The sequence below is a fragment of the Suncus etruscus genome, chromosome 19, assembly GCF_024139225.1.
Source record: "Suncus etruscus isolate mSunEtr1 chromosome 19, mSunEtr1.pri.cur, whole genome shotgun sequence".
In the NCBI taxonomy this organism is placed as follows: Eukaryota; Metazoa; Chordata; class Mammalia; order Eulipotyphla; family Soricidae; genus Suncus; species Suncus etruscus.
The window spans coordinates 9,792,959-9,816,494 of record NC_064866.1 but is presented as its reverse complement, the minus strand read 5'-3'; the positions used below and the strand labels follow the sequence as shown (position 1 = coordinate 9,816,494).

Below are 23,536 nucleotides of genomic sequence, written 5' to 3'. Positions count from 1 at the left end.
TGTGTGATGAAGAGAAATAAATGGCTGAGAAAGAAGTCAGAAAGAGTTCTTCTAAATACAAACATTTTGTTTCTCCCAGAGAGCACCACCTGTTAGTTCTTTTATTTTTGCACACATTAGAAAAGCACGGTTCATTCGCATGGGCTTTTTATTGAATCAACCCCACTTTCAATAGACTCCTGGGAAGAGTAGTCAATTCCTACTTGGGGGGTAGGAATGGGGAAAATATCACCCAAGTTCCCATTCTCCATCACCACCCACAGCACTGGGAAAATGTATTCGGTTCACGACTCATCTCAAACCAGAAGGAAGCAGAAGATAGCATGGCAGAGGCTGCCATTAGCTGGCTTGGCTGTCAACGCACAACTACATTCCATCAGATGGAAAGTTAATTTCCATAATGACCTCCCTGGGATGGCTTAGGGGGCTAATTTTTCTGCCCTTGGATCATCTGGTCTTACTGACCCCAGGAGGAACTGCCAGTCAGCTGCAGTCACCAAACTTAGAGTGTGGCACCAATTTCTTCCCTGTCAAGCCACAGGGCTGTGATTCAGGACTCGGGCAGTGAGTCTTGGCTGACAGTCAGGGGAAGACAGATGGCCTTGGAATGATTAGATTTTGAGTTTCCTGACCAGATTTTTCTCCTGTGTATCATGAAGCCAGCCATGACTTGAAGACTCATTCCTGGAGCAGCAGGCAGCCACCTTCTCGGGTTCAAATGTTCTAGTTTGAGAGTATGTAGCTCAAGTCTTGACTATTAGGGGACCTGATTCATTTTCTGAGACATCAGGAGGGAAAGCAAATGCACTTAGATTTTTCGAAACTGGTGTTAACTCAGAGGCATCCAAGAAGAGTAAGATTAGACAAGACTGTGAACAAGGCATTTCTGTGGAACAAGGACTCTCTCTGGCTTCAACAATGATTTTTTTCTTTTTTCTTTTTCTTTTCTTTTCTTTTCTTTTTTTTTTTTTTTTTTTTTTTGTAAGAAGACAACACACATGGAAATACTCAGGGCTTATTCTTGGCTCTGTACTCGGGAATTTCTCCTGCTGGTGCTCAGGGAGCCATATTGGATGCTGGGGATTGAATTGGGGTTAGCCAGGTGCAAGGCAAGTGCCCTATTCATTGTACTACCATCCTGTTCCCAGAAGAAGAGGTTCTTGCTCTTCACAAAGTCTCCTGCTTTGGAGTTCCCTCTGAGATTGTGGCTAATTGTGGCTTCTTGGACTGACAACTCACAATCAACTTCGATCACCATTCCTCTTTAGTCACAAACATGGCAGAAGCTCCTTATCTTCCTCTCACTTGGCTCACTGCCATTCATATAGAGGCCATAGTGGAAGTCACCTCTGACAGGTTCCTCATCACCTGTCATATTCCACAATCAATCACTCCAACAGCCTTGTCACCATGCCTCAGCTCCCGCATGGATTCAAAGCACCTCACTATCACAAGTACGAGCTAACAGAGCACCCTGTGAATCCATTCTACCCAGCAGACAGAAAAATCAACCTTCTTGTCCTGTCACTGCCAGACTGAGCGTGGGACTATCTGACCTGTTTGGCTGAAGAGGGGTCTCAAAAGACCCTTAAGCACTGTCGTGGGAGGCCCCCAATAATATCTACCTCTTATTGCCTCTTCAGCATCATCCTCCCCCTCTTGCTCTACTTGATGACTTTAATTCTTAGAGGATGCTGATTTTTCATTTAATCTTTATTTTTGGTATGGAGGGTACATGTAGGGTTCCCAGGGCTTACTTCTGATTCTGTGCTTAGGGGTCACTCTCAATAGGGTAGGAGGGAACCAAATGTGAATAAATGCCCAGTATTGAGCTTGGGTCAACAGCATGCAAGGCAAGTGTCTTACCCGCTGTATTATATCTCCGTGCCATCTTAGATGATGCATTTTTATTTCCTTTGCCAAACCTCAGAGGCACTTTCCTCTTCAGGAACCCTCTTATTCACAAAAGTTGGTTTCCTCTTCACTCTACCCTCCTGTCAGCTGATGGACTCCCACTGGTTCTCTGGTTCCAGCCCAAATGGCCCTTTCTCTAGAAAGACACCTCACCTATTTCTGTGCAGTTCTATTGCTCTGAATAGACCAGAAACTATTATCAAGGAAGCTTTGCTCATGGTGGAGTCCTTAGTCCCAGACACAATAGCAAGAATTCAACAGGTGCTTTAAATATTTTTGTGGCACAAGGAAATGTAAGAATCAATAAAATCTTACCTGTAGTTGTCCAGTCATTGAAAGGTGTTAGAATTCAAACCCCATCCTAATTAACTTCAAACCTGTGACTTTTTCTTTCCTTCACATTTTGATGACATTAGTGTCATCATGTGGATAGATTATTTAAAACAAGACTGATGACCTCTGAGCTAGATGGGATTTGGGGAGTAACTGCTATGGACTCTGGAGAATGCTTTGAATTTGGCATTTTAAAATCAAATCTGAGGGCTCACCTTCTATCTACTTAACTATTCTGGCCTAGAAAACAGGTCTTGTCCTTTTTTTTTTAATCTGAAAATTGTCTTCAAATTACCTCTTCTTTCCCCTCAGAGCACCCACTTCAGTGATAACAAATCCTATAAGACGTCCAAGAGCAGGGAAGAGATTGCGCCATTACCACATTATTTTTTATTCGAAGAAAATATGCGTTTCTTTCCCTAGATTATGTGGGTTTGCTATTGATGCAATGTGACCAACTAGCATTAGAAAATTCAATCAGCCTAAAATTTTTCAGTGAAAGCCAACGAGGAACTTCCCACTAAACAGCTATCACTGTAAACACACCTCACAAAGTTGTCTCTTAAATAAGCCAGAGATGGATCACATTTCTACCTTTATTCCAACAATGAAGGGCAAGCAGCTGAGGTATATAAATGCTTAGAAAAAGCCCTGGAAACCCTCAGGAGGGAACTAAATTAGACTTTCCCTGCAGGATCTTTGGCACTGCCAAAGCAGAGAATGAGCAAAACAAATTAAGGCCTCTGCAAGGCCCTCCCATACATAGCCAAGAGCCTTAGGCTGTAATCCTACCATGTGCCACCATGTTCTGTCATTTGTCTGATGAATCCTCAGCTGTTCAATGAAAATACACCCCTTTTGGATCTGATTCAAAATAATTTAGCCCTGTTGGGGAATTGTAGTCGAAATAGATTGACCATAAATTGAGCATTATTGAATCTGATTGATGATTTTATGGGGGGGGGAGAGTCCTTAGAGTATTCTCTATTCTTTTAAATAATTTTAAATTTTATCCTGATAGAGTGTTTTTAATAAATGCTGCCTTTGAATGTAATCTGCTTTAATTTTTTCCTGAAGAATAATTTGGTAATATATATTCAATAACCTTTCAAATGTGCAAATCCTCTGACTCAGAAATTCTATTTTCAGGAATTTTTCCTTAGGAAATAATAAAAAAAATGTGTGAAAAGAATTGGTCTACCAGAATGTTTGCTGTTTGTAATGGAGAAAAAAAGAAGATAACCTATAGATTCAACAATGAAGGCTGGTAAAAGAAAATATAAAGCATAGAATGGTGGACCATTATTCAATCACTAAAATAATATCAACTCTGGTGATGATGAGAAATAGTCATTTCACTCTGTTAGAGAAAATAAAATGAGCAACTTTTGGGGAAGCAAATTTTTCTTATCTATCTTTATTCAATATAAGCCAGAGAAATAGCACAGCTGTAAGGCATTTTGTCTCACACACGGCAGACACAGGATGGACCTGGGTTCGATTCCCAGCATTCATATGCTCCCCCAAAGCTGCCAGGAGCGATTTCTGGCACAAAGCCAGGAGTAATCCCCTGAGCACTGTGTGTGGGGCCCGAAAACAATAAAAAAAATAGGCATAGTCCTTTACCAAGCAAGTAAACTTTTAAGACATTTTTATAATATTTTATATAAATATTTTTAACCTTTTTTGTTAATGGTTCCCCCCCCACACCCTGAGCCTGTCCTAATATAAATATTTAAGCACCATGATTACAAGCATGTTTGTAGTTGGGTTTCAGTCATAAACAGAATACCCCTCTTCACCAGTGAAATATTCCCACCACCAATGTCCTTTTACGTTTTTCAGATTTTTAAAAACTTATTTAAGCACCATGGTTTACAAGGTTGTATATAATACAGTTTTTCCCCACAGTTAGAAAATTATTCATGATTGAGTTTCAATCATACAAAACACAACACTTAACCAGTGCACATTTCCTGCAATATATGTCCTCAGTATTCCTCCACTTACCTCCCAGCTCTTTCCCTGCCTGCTGCTAGGGCAAACATTTTTCTTCTCTCTTTTCTTTTTGCCTTTCAGACACTGTGGTTTGCAGTGTTACCAAAGGGTTATCATGCATATCACTTTACTTCTTTGCAGCACCCAATTCTTGTCCAGAGGGATCATTTCCAAATATCATTGTCCTATTGGTTCCTTCTCTGTCCTAACTGCACTTCCCTGCTATTTGTGGCAAGTTTCTCACCATGAACTGGTCCTCCCAGCCCTCATCTCTATTACCTTTGGATATTAATATTATATCTTTTTTTCATATCCTTCAAATGAGTGCGATCATTCTATGTTTATACCTCTCGCTCTGACTCAGTTTACTCAGCATAATACTCTCCAAATTCATCCATGTATAAATAAATTTCATGGCTTTAGTTTTCCTAACAACTGTCCACTATTCCATTGTGTAGATATACCACAGTTTCTTTCGTCACCCATCTGTTGTCAGGCACCTGGTTGTTTCCAAATTCTGGTTTTGGGAATAGTGCTTCAATGAACATAAGAGTGCAGAGCACTTTTCTGCTTTGTTCTTCTGGGCCCTTACAGCATATTCCTCTGAGTAATATTTCTGGAAGCTCAATTTCTAGTTTTTTGAAGAATATCCATGTTTTTCCTTAAAAGGCTGGATCAGTCTACATTCCCACTAGCAATGAATGATAGTCCCTTTCTCCCTATATATTTGGGTGTGTTATAAAATTATTTAATCCATTTTGATTAGACATTTTTGCGTATCATTAAAGAGATTTCTGAGTTTACTTTATTCCATGTAGCTAACAAGTTTTCCCAGCACCTCTTATTGAAGATGGTTTCATTGCTCCACTTTGTATTTCTTGCCCCCTTTATCAAAGATTAATTGATCATATCATCTGAAGATCAATTTATTCCATTGATCTGAAGGTCTATCTTTATTCCAATACCATGCTGTTTTAATGACTACAGCTTTATCGTAAAGTTTGAAGTTGGGGGAAATTATCCCTCCCTTCTTTTTCCCAGTGATTGATTTATCTATTTATAAAGGCTTATTGCTCCATATAAATTCAGAAGTGTTTGGTTTACTTTATTGAAAAACATCATTGCATTAAATCTGTGCAATGCTTAGGAAAGTATTACATTTTAATTATGTTAAATCCATACACAGAATATGAGTTGTATTTTCTCTTTTTTAAATATTTTTTATTTAAACACCTTGGTTACAAACATGATGTGGTTGGGTTTCAGTCATATAAGATGACACACCCCCATCACCAGTGTAACATTCCCATCACCAATGTCCTAAATATCCCTCCTCCCCTCCCCGCCCCCACCTGTACTCTAGACAGGCTTTCTATTTCCCTCATATATTCTCATTGTTAGGATAGTTTGCAATGTGGTTACTTCTCTAACTAAACTCATCACTCTTTGTGGTGAGGTTCATGAGGTTGGCTGTAACGTCCAGCCCTCCTCTCTTTTGTCTCTGAAAATTGTTGAGAAATATCTTACATTTTTCTTAAAACCCATAGATGAGTGAGACCATTCTCTATCTCTGTCTCTGTCTCTGTCGCTCTCTCTCTCTCTCTCTCTCTCTCTCTCTCTCTCTGACTTATTTCACTCAGCATAATAGATTCCATGTACATCCATGTATAGGAAAATTTCATGACTTCATCTCTCCTGATGGCTGCATAATATTCCATTTTGTATATGTACCACAGTTTCTTTAGCCATTCATCTGTTGAAGGGCATCTTGGTTGTTTCAGAGTCTGGCTATGGTAAATAGTGCTACAATAAATATAGATGTAAGGAAGGGGTTTTTGCATTGTATTTTTGTGTTCCTAGGGTATATTCCAAGGAGTGGTATAGCTGGGTCGTATAGGAGCACAATTTCCAGTTTTTGGAGAAATCTCCATATCGCTCTCCAGAAAGGTTGAACTGGTCGGCATTCCCACCAGCAGTGGATAAGAGTTCCTTTCTCACCACATCCCCACCAACACTGTTTGTTCTCATTCTTTGTGATGTGTGCCAATCTCTGTGGTGTGAGGTGGTACCTTATAGTTGTTTTGATTTGCATCTCCCTGATGATTAGTGATGTGGAGCATTTTTTCATGTGCCTTTTGGCCATTTGTATTTCTTCTTTATCAAAGTGTCTGTCCATTTCTTCTCCCCATTTTTTGATAGGATTAGATGTTTTTTTCTTTTAGAGTTCTGTCAGTGCCCTGCATATTTTGGATATTAGCCCCTTATCTGATGGGTATTGGGTGAATAGTTTCTCTATTGGGTGGCTCTTGTAATGATGTTATTCTCCAAATCCATACACAGAGTATGAGTTGTATTTTCTTGTGTCCTCTTTTATTTCTTTTTTTTTTTGACCTCTTATTTCTTGAAATAAAGTTTTGTAGTGTTCTTTGTATAGGTCTTTAACTTCTTTAGTTAAATTGACTCTAAGGTACTTGATTTTCTTTCTTTCTTTTTTTTTTTTTTTTTTGGGTACTTGATTTTCTTAAGCAGAATTGTGAATGAGATTTTTGTTAATATCTTTTTCTCTGTTCCATTATTTTTATATAGATGAACCATGGGTTTTTGGGTATTAATTTTGTAGCCTGCCACTTTACTATGCAAGTCTAGAAACTCTTTTCTAGAATTTTTAGGATTTTTTAATATAATAATCATGTTATCTGCAAATGGTGAGACCTTGTCTTCTTCCTTTCTTATGTAGATGCCTTTGATAGCTTTGTCTTGCCTCATTGTTATGGCAAGTACTCCCAGTACTATATTTAACAGAAGTGACAAAAGAAGGCAACCTTGTCTTGTGCAAGATGATAGAGGAAAGGCTTTTAGTTTTTGTCCATTGAACATACTGCTCACCATGGAATTGTGGTAAACGGTTTTGATGTGTTGAGGAAAGTTCCTTCAATTGTCATCATGAACAAGATGTTTTTATCATAAATGGGTGCTGGATTTTATCAAATGTTTTCTCTACATCTATTGTTTGATCATGTGTATTTTTATATATATTTCTTGGAAAATAATATTGTTAAGTCATCCTTCAGAACTGACTTGATCAGAAAAAGAGGGATATGTGCATTTCTTTATATGTATTTGTGGGAACTATGTTGTTATTATACCTTTGAATCAGGGATAGTGGAGAATGTCATCTACTGAGGGAAAGATACTATAATCTTGCCATAGTCCTCTGGTGCCCCAATAGTATGCCCCCATGGTTTTATTCCATCCTCTCCCCTATAGCACCCTACCTGTACCAATTTACTATTTAAATATCCCCCAACCACGGGTCTTACAACATATCTAATACTTTGTGGCAATATCCTTTTCCCCTTTTTTCCATAGATCCAGATGATTTGTCATATTGGCTTGACTTAAGTTTTATTTACTCTGAGATTGACTATACATGCCAATATATGGGTCCCACTGAAGGCCTAAGATGGACCTAGGGCAGGCTTTCTACTTTCCTGGCAATGACATGGAACTGGAGCAAGCTTCATACCACCCAGGCAATGACTTAGGATATGAGAGAGCTCAAAGGTTCAGGTGTGATATCTTAATGTGACAGCCATGAACTATAAGAAAATAAGTTAAAGGAAGCCTTTACTTTCCACGAGATGTAGAAGGACGACCCTCTGGGCTATGGTAAATTAAAAGACTGGCCTGAACCCTGCAGTTGAAAAGTATGACAAAATGCTTCCTGGAAAAGTCTACCTGCTCTAATCTGATCTAGGTTAAAAGGTTTTGTTTTGATTTGGTCTTGGTATTGTTTTGTGTTTGTTTTGCTTTTGGGCCACTCCTGATGGCATTCAGGAGTTATTCCTGGATCTGCTCAGAAGTCAGTGTGGGCAGGCTCGGGGTACTTATGGGATGTTGGGTATTGAATCCAGATTAGAAATGTGAAAGGCAAATTGTCCTACCCACTGCTATCACTCCAGCCCTTAAGTAGAAAGTTTTTTTATCCCAGCTATTACTATATCTATGCAAAATAATAACAACTTTTATCACTTTACAATAAGCTCTGCTCTGGGTATATTGGACATGCTGTTGGCAATGCTGCTATTATTGATTCTGGGATCCTGCCTTTTGTTATGATAAGTAGTACATACAGACAGCAAGGCCTATGTAGCCTATCTCAATTTTGTTTAGCGAGCAGAAAGGGGGACATGTAGCTAAACACACAGAGTACATGCCTTGGTTTCCCCCAAATCAGAAACTTTGCCTTAGCTAACTTTTCCCTTCACTCACCCCTTTTTGAGAAGTAAAGAGCCACCTAGGCTTAATTAGCACTACGTAGGTACTTTTGTCTGTTAACTATGCCAGCTTTCCCCTATGCCCAGATGGATTTAATCTGGTCAATAGAGATCCTACAGGGAGGACAATAAGGTTCTCCTTCCTTAAGGCAAGAAGCCTTCTGACCCCACATTTTTTCCCTTGTTTTTTTCTTTCTTTTTAAAATAATATCTTTATTTAAGAACCATGATTACAAACATGTTTGTAATTGCATTTCAGTTTTAAAAATAAATACCCACCTTCACCAGTACAACCTTCCCACCATCAATGCCCCTCTTTTCACTCTTCCCCCAGACCCTGCCTGTATTTGAGACAGGCATTTGATTTCTCTCATTCACTACCATTGTCATGGTTGTTGTTTGTGTAGTCATTTCTCTAACTGCATTCACCACTCTTTGTGGTAAGCTTCATATCATGGCCAGTCCTTCCAGCCTTCATCTCTAGTGTCTCTGGGTATTATTACAGTCATAAATAGAACACAATAATGTCTTTTATATTTCTTAAATACCATGCATGAGTGAGACTGTTCTGTGTCTATCTCTCTCTGACTTATTTTACTCAACATAATAGTTTCCATGTCCATCCATGTATAGGAAAATTTTATTACTTCATTTTTGACTGCTGCATAATATTCCATTGTGTAAATGTACAGTTTCTTTAGCCACTCATCTGGTTTGTTTCCACATTATGGAATTGTAAATAGTGCTGCAATGAATATAGGTTGCAGAAGGCATTTTTATATTGTGTTTTTGTGTTCCTAGGGCATATCTCTAGGAGTGGTATAGTTGGATCATATGAGAACTCAATTTCCAGTTTTTTTGAGGAATCTCCATATTGTTTGCCAGGAATGCAGGACTAGATAGTATTCCCACCAGCAGTGAATGAGAGTTTCTTTCTCCCCACATCCCCATCAGCACTGATTGTTCTTGATCTTTGTGATGTGTCCTAGTCTCCGTGGCATGAGATAATACCTCATTATTATTTTTATTTGCATCTTCCTGATAATTAGCGATGTGGAACAGTTTTTCATGTGCCTTTTGGTCATTTGTAATTTTTTTGATAAAGTGTCTATTCATTTTTTTCTCCCCAATTTTGATGGGGCCAGATGGTTTTTGTTGTTGTTGTTGTTGTTGTTGTTGTTGTTGTTAAGTTCTGTCAGTATCTTGTATATCTTACATACTAACCCCTTATCTATACTTAGATACTAGACCCCTTATGGGTATTGGGTAAATAGTTTCTCCCATTCTATGAATGGCCTTTATATCCTAGTCACTATTTCCTTTGAGCTGCAGAAGCTCAGCTTAATATAGTCCCGTTTGTTTATCTCTGCTTCCACTTGTTTGAAGAGTGTTTCCTCCTTGAAGATGCCTTTAGTCTCAATGTCATAGAATGTCTTTACCTATGTGTTATTCTATATACCTTATAGTCTGGGTCTGATATCAAGGTCTTTAATCCATTTGGATTTAATCTTTGTGCATGGTATTAGATGGAGGTCCGAGTTAACTTTTTTGCATGTGGCTGATTAGTTGTCCCAACACGACTTGTTGAAGAGGCTTTCCTTGCTTCATTTTATGTTTCTTTCTCCTTTATCAAAGATTATTTGGTTGTATGTCTGGATAACATTCTCTGAATACTCAAGTCTATTCCATTGAGGGTCTGTCTTTATTCTAATACTATGCTGTTTTAATGACTATTGCTTTGTAATACAATTTAAAACTGGGGAAAGTGATGCCTCCCTTATTATTTTTTTCTTAGGGTTGCTTTAGATATTCATGGTGTTTATTGTTCCAAATAAATTTTAAGGAGTGTTTGATCCACTTCTTGAAGAATTTCATGGGTATCCTTAAAGAAATTTCATTAAATCTGTGTAATGCTTTGGGTAATATTGCCATTTTAATTATGTTAAACATCCCAATCCATAAACAAGTTATGTGTCTTCATTTCTTTGTGTCCTCTTTTATTTCTTGAAGCAGAGTTTTGTTGTTTTCTTCACCTCTTTAATTAAGTTGACTCCAAGGTATTTGAGTTTGTGTGGCACTAATATGAATGGGATTGTCTTTTAATGTCCATTTCTTCTCTATCATTATTGGTGTATAAGAAAGGCGTTGATTTTTGCGTGTTAATTTTGTAGCCTGCCACTTTGATATATGAATCTACTGTTTGTTCTGACTATTCACATGTGTTTCTTGTAGGCAGCAAAATATTAGATTTAGCTTTTGATACACTTTTCTACTCTGTGTTTTAACTGGTGCATTTAGTCCATTCATGTTGAGAGAGATCATTGTCATGGGATTTAGTGTCATTTTTATATAGGACTTTGGTGTGTCTTGTCTTAAAGTAGACCTTTTAGTTTGTCTTTTAAGGCTGGTTTTTGTTTGTAAAGTTTCTGAGCTGTTGTTTATCCATGAAGGTATGTATACTTCCTTCAAACCTGAATGTGAGTTTGGCTGGATGCAGTATTCTAGACGAAGCATTTATTTCATTGAGTTTTGTCACTATATCCCACCACTGCCATTAGGCCTTGAGGATTTCTTGTGACAGGTCTGCTGTAAATCTTAAGGATACTCCTTTGAATGTAATTTCCCTTTTTGATCTTGCTGTATTCTACCTTTATATGAGATTCATCATTATGGCTAGAATGTGTCTTGGGGTGCTTTTCTTCTGGTCTCTTTTAACTGGTACTCTTCAGGCATGCAGGATTTGGTTGCATGCACTCTTTATCTCTGGGAGTTTTTCTGCAATAATGCCCTAGACTATTGATTCTTCCTGGGAACTTTCTCCTGGATCTCTGGGACTCCAATGATTCTTATGGGTTTTTTTTCTGTTGAGTTTATCAAACACTTCTATTCTCATCTGTTCCCATTTGAGAACTTGATTGACTTGCATATGTTAAACTTGCATTTCTCAGATGAATCTGATTTGGTCATGTTGTATGATTTGGGGGATAAATTGCTGGATTCTATTTTGTAGTATTTTGTTTAGGATCTTTGCATCTGTATATCAAGTATATCAGTCTGTATTTTTTTTTTTTGTCTCTGCTTTTGCTATCAATGTGATATTCACTTTAGAGAAATTGTTTGGGAGTGTTTCTGTTTTTTAAATTTTCTGGAAAAGCCTGAAAAGGATTAGCAGTAGGTCCTCATTATCCTTTAAGGTTTGAAAGAATTCATTAGTGAATCCATCTGGGCCTAGGCTTTTGTTTTTGGGAAAATTTTGATTACCATTTCAATGTCCTCAAAAGTGATAGGTCTTTTCAGTTATTCCACATCATTTGGTTCAAATTTGGAAGGTTATAGTCATCCAAGAATTCATCCAGTTCTTCTAGGATTATTTTATTTTATGGCATAAAGTTTTTCAAGGTGATCTTTTTATTACCCTTTGAATTTCTGTAGGATCTCTTTGTTCCAGGTCAGACACATTCCAGGCAAATGTCCTACCCACTGCTATCACTCCAGCCCTTAAGTAAAAAGTTTTTAATCCCAGCTCTTACTGTTCTTTTTTTTTCTTTTTTTTTGGGGGGGGGTCACACCCGGAAGCACTCAGGGGTTACTCCTGGCTCTACACTCAGAAATTGCTCCTGACAGCCTCAAGGGACCATATGGATGCCGGGATTCGAACCACTGTTCTTCTGCATGAAAGGCAAACGCCTTACCTCCATGCTATCTCTCCGGCCCCAGCTCTTACTGTTCTTATGCAAAATAACAGCAACTTTTATCACTTTAGAATAAGCTGCTCTCTGGGTATATTGGACATGCGAATTCATTTCTGATTCTATTTATTTTATTAAGTTTTTCTCTTTCTTTGTGAGTCTTACTAATTTATTAATCTTGGTTATTTTTAAAAGAAACAACTCTTGTTTTCATTAAGTTTGTATGTTTTTGAGTGTCCAATTCATTAATTTCTTCTCTAACGTTTATTTATTCCTTCTACCTGCCTGATTTGGGTTCATTTTGTTAGTCATTTTCCAATGTGTTAAGCTGTACCATTAAGTTATTTATATAGGCATTTCTTCTTTTCTGATGAATGCTTGCAAAGCTATAAATTTTCCTCTTAACACTGTTTCCCACAAATTTCAATAATTTATGTACTCGTTCTAATTTGTTTCCAGGAATCTTTATTTACTCTTGATTTTTTTTCTCTGACCTATTAGTTGTTCAATAGTGAGCTGTTTAATTTCCAGGTTTTAAAGTTTGTTCTCCATTTCCGTTTTTAATTCACTTCTATTTTCAGTGTATCCTAGTCTGAGAAGATTTTTGATGTGATTTCTGGTCTCATGAATTTTTGGAGATATGTTTCGTGGCACAGCATGTGTTTTACTTTGAAGAATGTTGCATGAGCACAGTAGAAGAATGCGTATTCAGCTTTTGGGAGATGCAAAGGCCTATATATACCTACTAAGCTCCTATCTTCCTTTTTTCCTTCAAAACCAGTATATTCTTATTAAATTTTGACTTAATTGATCTATCAAAAAGTGACAGAGCAGTACTGAAGTCTCCAAAGACTTTTATGTTGCTACTGATGCCTGCAAGTCTATTAAGTTATGTTAAATATCTTGGTGGCCATTCATTAGGTACATATGTATTTAGAGATGTAATTTCTTCCTGATATGCATATCCCTTGATTATTAATAAATTACCTTCTCTGTTTCTTAAAACCATTTTAGGCCTGAAGTCTATGTCATCTCTTATTGCTATGGCTGTCCCACCTCTTTTAAGGAAGTTGTTTGCTTGAAGGACAGTCCTCCAACCTTTGAGTCTGTGTTTACTCTGACTATTTAAATATGGTTTTTGTAGGCAGAAGAATGTTGGATTCAATGTTCTGATCCACTTTCCACTCTGTTTCTTTTAATTTGGGCATTTGTCCATTGACATTCATAGATATTACTGTCATGAAATTTTGTGCCATCTTTTTGTAGAAGTTTGGTGTTTTTCTTACTTTAAAGTACACCCCGTCCAGTTCTTTTAAAGTTGTTTTTGAGTATTTAAAGTTTTTGAGCTGATTTTTATTTAGGAAACTGTCCATTGTTCATTCAAATCTGAATGACAATTATAATTGGTGAGGTGTTCATTTTGTTTAGTTTTTTCACTTTAGCCCACCACTGTTAGGTGGGCTGGATGGGTGAGGCATTTATTTTGTTGAGGTTTTTTCACTATAGCTCACCACTTCCATTAGACCTGAAGAATTGCTTGAGATAAATCTGATATAAATCTTAAGAATACTCTTTTGTATATAATTTCCTTTTTTGATCTTGCTGCTTTCAGTATTCTATCTCTATGTTCTCATCATGTGATGAAGATGTGCCTTGGGATACTTTTATTTGGGTCTCTTTTAACGGATACTTTGGGTATCCAGAATGTGGGTATATGCACTCTTCAGCTCTGGAAACTTTTCAACAATGAGGTCTTAGACTATTGTGTCTTCACTAGTGTGTCCTTCCTGGATTCCTGGGATCCCAATGATTCTTAATGTTGTTTCTTTTGAATTTATCCTAAAGTTCTCATCCATTAATTTATTTTGTGCATTATTTCCATCTTACGTTTGTTTATTTCTGACTTGTTTCCATCTTCTTATATTGTCTGGAGGTGTTATGCAACACATCTTTGAGCTCACTGATTCTGTCCTCAGGAGCTATTACTCTGCTGGTGAGGCCTTCCAGTAAGTTTTTTATTTTGTCTATCAAAAAATTTTAGTCTGTCATTTCCGTTGGAAATGTTCTCATCTCTACTCTCATCTCCTCTTGAGTCTTACTGGCTGTCCATACCATGGTTCTTTGAGTTCTTTAAACATCCTCAACATTTCCTCTCTAGGGTCTTTATCAGAGCAGCTATATAGGTAGCTGATACTAGTTGGGTATTCAGAAGTACTATCTTCACTCACTAAATGTGGTGGGATTCTGTGTTGATTTCCCATGGTGACCATGACCTTTGCACAGTGATGGTGCTTTTTATGTATGATAATGTAAATAATTCTTATGTAAGCCATTGATTAGAAGAAAATCGCAGCCACTCTGCTTTGTTCTGTGCCATGCTCTTCTCAGGATGAACTGACCTGAGAGAAAATGGCTCTTCTGAGTCACAAATATGACTCTGCTGCTGACCTATCTCTTTCTCAATTTTGGGGGGCTGTTTCAATTCTTTTTTAGGATATTTTTTCTTTAAAATATATCCTCTTCTTACTCCCTTTATTGCTGTGATGATCTGGGGGGGCATGTGCACACACACACAAACACACACACACACACACACACACACACACACCCCTCTGACTTTTGCGCTCACTGGGATTACAGTTTGTTATGTGTTATGCGCTTCTTGGCCATAGTGCTCTCATGCTTTTAGATGCTGTGATTGTCAGGGGTTTACCCCCTATTTACAGGTGCTCAAATGCATTTGGTTGCTGTGCAGCCAAAATTTGCATAAGGCACCAAAAATCAAGAGAGCAGAAATAGCCACGACTGCTCTTAGCCCAAGCCTCAACACCAAATGGAACCTACAGCTGCGCCTTTGTACTGTAGGTTCTCCAGACCTCCCTAAGTTCCATAAGAATTATTTACCATTGAAAGGTAAAAATGCATATCATAAAATGCTTAGAGCAGGTGCTTAAAGTGGAAAAATAAAGTTCAACAAGTAAAGAATTGTAAGGCTCCACATGCTGTACTCTCACCCTTAGAAAATCAGGTCTGGAGCAGGGGTCGCTGCAGAAAATAATCCAAACCAAGCTGAGGAGGGTGAAACACATGTGGTCCTGGAGCTTTCACCTCATGGAGTGAGGGGGAATGGTCACTGTGAGTGGCAGACAAAAGACTTCTCCCTAGCCTAGTCCCATTTAAGTAACCTTAGAAGTGTAAAGGGAGGGGGAGAGATCAGAAACCAGCTTTGTTTAGGGTGAAAACCAGTAGTAGCCCAACAAAGAATGGTAAATTAATAATAGTATGCCATACATGAAACCCTTTGTAAGCATTATATATAGTATATATAATCATATATATATATTATATATAGTATATATAATCATAGTATTTTGAAAACTCTCTATGATATAGGCACTATTCTAAGTAAGTGTGTGTGTGTGTGTGTGTGTGTGTGTGTGTGTGTGTGTGTGTGTGTGTGTGTATTTGAGGACAACCTCCAACAGTGCTCAGGATGCCCTGAGTCTCACCAACAATTTTGGCCAAGCCAGGCCCACTGTTCAGTGCAAGGACCCAAGGATGAATTATTGCCACAGACTTATAGTGCTAGGGATATCCAGACCATTCTGGCAATGTAAGGGCCTCCTCTCATTACTTTTAAACAGTTAATTTATTCAATGTACTGCTATGAAAAATATCCCTGTTGCTGCCAGGCTTTGCTGTAAAACAAGCTTTTCCCAAATTTAGTGGCTTAAACAAATAAATATTTGTTCTTCAAGTGTTGTTGGTTGATCCGTAAGCAGATCTGGTTTGGGCAGATATGCTTCAAGGTGAGCCAAACAATCAGCTGCCTCTGCTCTCTCCATGTTTGGTAGTCAGCTAGGGGTTCAAGTTAACTGATTGAACATTTATTTATAACAGGTTGGTTCTGTTTCATGGCAGAATTACAATAGAGAGAATAAAAACATGTAATTTTGTTTGTTTAGTTTTGGACCACACCTGGCAGCACTCAGGGGTTGCTCCTGGCTCTCTGTTCAGAAATTACTCCTGGCAGGTTCAGGAGGCCACATGGGATGCCAGGAATCAAACCCAGGTTGAGTGCAAGACAAACACCCTACCTGCTGTGATATTGGTTCAGCCAAAAAAAAAGCATGTAATTTTTAAAAATTTTAATTTCATTGTTGCAATAACATGGTTTGTAGGACTGTGATCATTTATCTCACTTACTCCACCATCAAAGTACCCAAAACCCTCCACCGGTTTTTTTTATTCCACTCTGATTCACCTGCTCTCTCCCTTCCTTTTCCTTCCTGTCCACCACCACCACCAGTCAACTTTATTCCTTTATCCCTTCAGTCAAAGGCTTAGGCGTGCTTTCTTGGTTCATTGACCATTCCTTTGTTTTGTTTCTTTATATGCCATGGATAAGTGAAATCAACATTTGACTTTCTCTCTCTCTCTTTCTTTCTCTTTCTCTCTCTTTCTCTCTCTCTCTCTCTCTCTGACTTATTTTGCATGTCTTTAGTTCTTTCCAAGATGCAACAAAAGGTAACATTCCACTTTTTCTTATAACTGAGTAGTATTCCATTATGTACATATACCACAATTCCTCCTCCTCCTACTTTTTGGTTGTTTTTTTTTTGGGGGGGGGGTCCCACCAAAGTTGTCTGGGACTTACTTTTAGCTCTGCACTCAGAAATATTACTCCTGGCAGTGTTGGGAAACCACATAGGTTGCCAGAAATCAAACTGTGGTTGGCTATGTGCAAGACAAACACCTTACCTGCTGTACTATCTCTTGATACACTACAAGTTCTTTTTGTTGTTGTATGTATTTTTTTGTCACTGCAAGACTGTGCTCAAGACTTACTTTTGGTTTTGTAATCACTTCTGTTATCATCCTGATTTTTTTTTCAAGGGACCATTTATAGTGTCAGAGGTCAGCTGCATGCAAGCCAAATGCCTAACCCACTATACTATTATTACTCTGGCCTGTCTCCTCTTTTCAAAAAAGAGAAAATAATCATTTGAATAATCATTCAAACTTCCTCTTTCAAGTCATACACAAATCCTGACATTTTCATTATGCATAAACAATATTTTCAACAGTTACAGTAGTATGAAATATAATTTAACTTTTCATAAACTTTGTTTACATATATCATATGTTCTGTAAGACACAAACATTTTTGACATTAAATATTTGAACCATTTTCTCTGTAGGTGGCTTATCAGGGATAACCAACATAATTACTAATTTATTAATAATATTAATGATCTAAGTATTAGTAATTACACTACAAATTTTTATCCACTCATTCCTCAGTGGACACTTGGCTTGTTTTCATATCTTGACTATGAAAAAGTGCTGCAATAAACAAATGCATGTATCTCCTTTAAAATTAATGTTTTTTGTACTCTTGGGATAGATGCCAAGAAGTAGAATTACTGAATCATATGTATTTCTAGCTTTGGATTTTTAGAGGGAAGAGAGACTGTGCTCAGAGCTTACTCTGGCTCTCTACTCATGGGTCAGTCCCAACAGGCACTGGGAACTATACAGATGCCAGGGACTGAACCAGATGAGATACCAGAGAGTGAATCTAAGTAAGGCAAGTACCTTACTTGCTGCACTGTCTCTCAAGTCACATAATCTTAGTTTGGGAGCAAGTTGTCTCACAAGCAGTGCTCAGGCGGACTGAGACTCCAACAGTGATTTTTAACCTGCAGTTGGTTCAATGCAAAGACCTGAATATGAGAGCTGCTTGCACCCGCCTCCGCTTCTGCCCTTTAATGGGAGAGATTTCCGGCCAGCAGCTTTCTCTCAACCAGGACAGAAGGTAGAAGGCGAATACAAATAATTCGCAAGTGTTAAGCTCTTTTGTGAACACCTAGAAAATTAAGCCGCAGAAGTTAATAAAGCGTTCAAGCTGAGTTCCTGTCAAGAGGTTTATTGAGGGAGCGAAGAGGGTTTTTATGCCCTGCTTCAGTGGGAGGAGCAACAACATAGGATTGAAATTTAAACCAATCAGATTTGTACAGGTACAACGATTTTAACCAATGGGAGCAGACACATTTTGATGGCGGGAAGGATAAGGAGGAACCTGGCAGGATGGGGGGAGGGGAAGCAAATCCTTAATAGATCTTTCTTTTGTGCAAGCAAATAAGGATTACAGTTTAAACCTTACAAAAACCTATCTATAATTACGTGTATGAGAGCAGTTACAAAAACAGGTTCCATGGAAAGTTTAAGGAATCTAGTTAAGCCAGATTCTCTGTGGTGAGCTAAATTTATTTGCAGAGTTCTTTTGGCTCGGGGCTATGCAAACTTTTTGTGGCTTGAATCAGACGGTGGAAAATCCATTCAGAGTTCCATTAAACATGTGGGTGCTCGGTCGCTCACAGCTGCTTGAGTCCAGTAGTGTCAAGGATATCTGGGTTATCCTGGCAGTGTTGGGATCCCCCAGGGTCACACTTGGTGGTGCTTCAAGAACATGAGATGCTGGGAATTAAATCAGAGTTGGGTGTATGCCAGGCAAGTGTGCTAACCACTATACTATCATGAAAATTAAGAAAAAAATTATTAATGTTTTATGAAGTGTATATACTATTGTCCATAGAAGCTTCTTTTCCACCATATATTCCTGTTAGCACTGATTGTTTTTTGTACTCTTTGATATAAGGCAGTTTTATGGGTGTGAAATGATAGCTTATGATCATTTTGATCAGCCTTTCCCCATGTAAGGGGTTCTTGAGATTCAAAGAGAGGGTTGGCATACTAATAATTCCATCACAATCTACTGGCCAATGTAAAGTCAAACTCAAGATGTAGAGAAATATCCTCTTACTTAGGGGAGCAGTTTTAAAGTCATATTACAAAAAATATATTACTATGTGGAAAAATTGAGATTATTTTGTAATCAATCTACTGCATATCTAAGAGGAAAAACAGTATGCTAAATGCTCCTATTTGTTTCCTAAAAGATACACTATGATAGGCTGGAAAGATAGTATAAGATTTAAAGCTCTTGTTTTGCACAGAGCCAATCCTGGTGCAATTCCTGGCATCACATATGTTCCTCCAAGTATTACCAAATGAAATACCTAAAGAGAGAGCCAGAAATAAGCACTAATCACAGCCAGTGTGCCCAACAATACACCCCCCCCCAAAGAAAAAAGAATGTGAAGATTGAAATTGCTTCTGAAAACCCTGGAACTTAGAATTTCTATTTGTGGGGGGTGTTTTGTTTTGAGACTACATCCAGCTGTGTTCAGGACTTACTCCTGGCTTTATGATCAGGGACAACACATGGAGGTGTTCAGGGGATCATATGGGATGCCGAGGATCAAACCTGGGTGAGCCACATGCAAGAACCTTTATTTTCAAAATATGATTAAATCCAGGTCCTCTGGGCCCTAAAGTTTATGTTGATGACACAACACTGCTAACTCTCATGGATAGAGATTAGACTTATCTTAAATCTAAGTAACCCTATGTCCCCCCTTTTTTTGGAATTTGAATTGTTCTTTATAAGTCTCATGTTCTGGGGAAATAGTCAACAAGACAGACTAAGTCCTTACTTCTGGGAACTTAACAATCATGAAAACCATACATTAAGCAATAAAATGATTAAATTTTTCATTATGATGATGCTGAATGCTGCAAGAAAGAAATATAGGGCCCAAGGATGAACACTGACAGGAAGAACCAACATGGCCTGATGAATCAAAGCAGATTCTCTGGGCCATGGTGTCTAAGCTAAAATCAAGTCATTAGTATCACATCCACTAGATCCAGAATCTTCTAGCCAGGGCAATTTTGAATGAACATATCTTCAGACTTTATGGGGCCACAGAGAGAGGCATCAGTTCTTGTTTTGCTCTCAATTTTGCCATTCACTGCCTCTGTGATTTTGAGCGAAGTATTCGCCTGGTGAGTTCCTGCTTCTTTCTAATTAATCAAAATGAAAACATTAATCAGTGAGTTTCAATCTCTTTTTTTGTTTTTAAATCCCAGAACCTGGAACACATCTGGTAGGCTGATAAAAGTTCAGGGGCCATGGACTCAGTGGCCAGTGACTCAGTGGTAGAGCATTTCCTTGTGTGAGAAAGACCCTGAAGCAACTGTTGTACCCTCCAACCACTTGCAGGAAAAACCCAAGCTTGCCTCTCCTGGAGGCAGCCCCTGAGCATAAGCAGTTGTGACCCCCAAAGCAAAAATAAATTTTGTTGTTTGCTCCCTACCTCTCCCAATCATTGCAGCAATCTACAAGGACTTGTGATAATCTCAGGGACATTTCAAGCTGCAAGATCCAGTTTGAAATCCCCTTCACCTGGGGAAGTTCTGAGGTTGTTCTCAGACAGAAAGTTGTATGATGCACTGTAAGGATATCACACATCTGCCATGCACTGAAGGAGGCAATCTATCTTGACACAGAAACAGTAAACAGTACAGAGGACGACATTTCTTGCCCACTACAGCCACATTTCAACATGCCTTCTGAACTAAAATTATCCTTGTATTATTTTTATGTTTTCCTTCCTTTTTCCCTTTCTTTTCTTAAACTGAGATTTCTAGTCTCTAGAAGGACTTCTCCTGTTTTTTGCTTGTTTGAATTCCCCCCCACTTTTTTTCTTTTCTTTTCTTTTTTCTTACCTTCAAACAGAAACACATAACTTGAACATTCTTATTCTGCCTCACAAATTGAGGGGGAAATAATGGAGGGCACCAAGACCAAACAGTCGTATGAACATTGAGTAGAAATAAAAAATGATCAGACTTGAACACCAAATCCAAAGCCAACTACAACAGAATTGATACCCAATCTACAACAGGCTAGACACAGAAGGGACCACTTATACTAGCAGCCTGGGGGGGGTGTCAAAGGAGGGGTGATATGGGATACATGCTGGGAACAGAGGTGGAGGGAGGACAACATTGGTGGTGGGAATGCCTCTGATTCAATGTCACTATGTACCTGAAATACTACTGTGAATGATTTGTAATTCACTTTGGTCAAAATAAAAATTATTAATATAAAAAGATCTTCCCATACATGATCACCAATCTACGACACCCACATGAGATTGAGAAAGTAACAGTGAGCAAGTAAGGTTAAAAATAATAAATCAAATGAGGTGAGATGGTCTCTTCCAGCCAGGCAGTGTGGGGAAGGGAGACAGCCAGGTTTGGGCTTAACTGGAGCAACTGGACAATAAATCTGCCCCTAATATCCTAGGAGTTAGGTGATCAGCAATGGCATTAGGGAGGGTCCCTCTAGAACAAACTAGGGTTCTGCTTGGTCTTTATCCTTTGCTGCATAGAACAGTCTTTGGTGGCATCCATTCATGATTTGAGTTCCATCATTCAAGTTAAATAACACACTATAACAAATCTCTTTCCATTGAGAGGAGAGTGAATGCTGTGCCTAGAATACAGTGGCAAAGAAACAACAACGCTGACTCTCAGAGAGGATTATGACAAGTTATGATTAGTCTGCTCCTAGTTGGCTGACAGCCCACCTCTTTCTCAGTACTATTCTCCTTTAATCCTCCTAGCTGGGTCTCCAAGGGTCTCCCAACATTCACCATGCTAGCTCCCCCGTTGGAGGCGCTGACTCATTCTTGAATCCAAATTCCCTCTCTGTCACTTAAGAGAGTGAGAACTTAGGTAAAGTCTTAGTGGTTCTATTTCAGATTTTTTTTTTCATTTGGAAGGCAAGAGAGAAATCTCAATAATCTGAGCACATGCTTTGCTTCCAGATGGCCTGAGTTTGATGCCCTGCACTGCACAGTCCCCAAACCCTGCCAGGAGACATAATGCCCTGGCACCAAAGCTAGGAGTAGCCCCTGAGTAACGCTATATATGAGCCCCAAGCCCCCCTGGATGTGACCACAGATATTTAGAGTGAGAGTCAGATAAGATAATGCAAGAGAAGTTCATAGCAAAGTGGCTGACACCTGGAAAAGCCATGAATTCTGTTGCCTATGTTGTGACTTTGGTTTCAGTGTCATCATGGTTCCTGGGTTCACACATTAATTAAAGGCCAAGGCATCTCCCCTCAGGACACAGAAGAGGAATAAAGGCTCTCTTGGTTTCCCCTGTTTTCCAGCTGAAAGATTGCCTTGCCCACAGAATTCTTGGTAACCAGTTACAGACTGTCCATCTTCACTTAGAAGCTTTTCAAGATCTGGAAACAATCCAAGTTCCCAAGAACAGATTACTGAATAGAGAAACTGGTACATAAACACAATGGAATACAACTTGACTTAAAATCTGGGGTCAGAGCAATAGCACAGCAGGTAGAGCATTTGCCTTGTTATCTGTCAACCCAGGTTTGATCCCCAGCATTCCATACGGTCCACTGAGCCTGACAGGAGTAATTTCTGCAAACAGAGTCAGGAGTAACCTCTGAAAGCCACCAGTGTAGCCCAAAAACAAACAAAAAAATAAAAAGAAAGAAAAGATGAAAGCATGGCATTTGCTGCTATTTGGATAGATCTGCATCTGAGTGGCTTTAGTTAGTCTGAAGTAAAGACCACAGGATTATCTCTTAAACTCGGGCTATAAAGAAACATTGGGTGACTTAACAAATGCCTAAAGGCAACAGAAACTGAGAATGGGTCTTTAAAAGGAAGATACTTTGCCGTGTGTGTGTGTGTGTGTGTGTGTGTGTGTGTGTGTGTGTGTGTGTGTGTGTGTGTGTGTGTAGGACAAGTTATGAATAGTGGGGGAACAGTGGTGGAAGGAAGCAGACACTGTTGGAGGGCATGGTGTTAAAATGTTTGTTGTATGAAGCCCTACCATTAACAGTAAACATGTTGCCTAAAATAAAATAAAATTTTTGGGAAAAAAATTGGGGCTGGAGTGGTGGTGCTAGCAGTAAGGCATCTGCCTTGCATGCACTAACCTAGGACAGACCATGGTTTGATTCCCTGGTGTCCCATATGGTCCCCCAAGCCAGGAGCAATTTCTGAGCTCATAGCCAGGAGTAACCCCTGAGCATCACTGGGTGTGGCCCAAGAACAAAAACAAAACAAAAAATTGGGGGGAAAAATTGCACTTTTTTTTTTAAGATAATAGGGAACTTTTAAAATCCACTGATAGGGGTTGAATCAGGCTTAGAACATGATATAAAAATAGCATGTTCAGATGTTCAAACCAAGCCACCTCTATAGATTTACTCAAACAAAATGTAAACCAAGCCATGAAAGATCATGGTTACACCAGCCCATGCAGCAGAAAGCTGGCCATCTTGGGAGAAGAGAGTGGGCCAAGACCCCACCTTGCCAAAGTCATGCCCGTTGCCTCCATCACCTACAATCACCAATTTCCCAATGACCCTGC

General features: G+C 38.7%; 1 pseudogene; it reads left to right on the top strand.

Annotated features, from left to right (window-relative positions):
- The first annotated feature begins 1,276 nt into the window (after positions 1-1,276).
- LOC125997609 (UDP-GalNAc:beta-1,3-N-acetylgalactosaminyltransferase 1-like) overlaps positions 1,277-23,536 on the top strand; it is a 99,903-nt pseudogene continuing 77,643 nt past the window's right edge.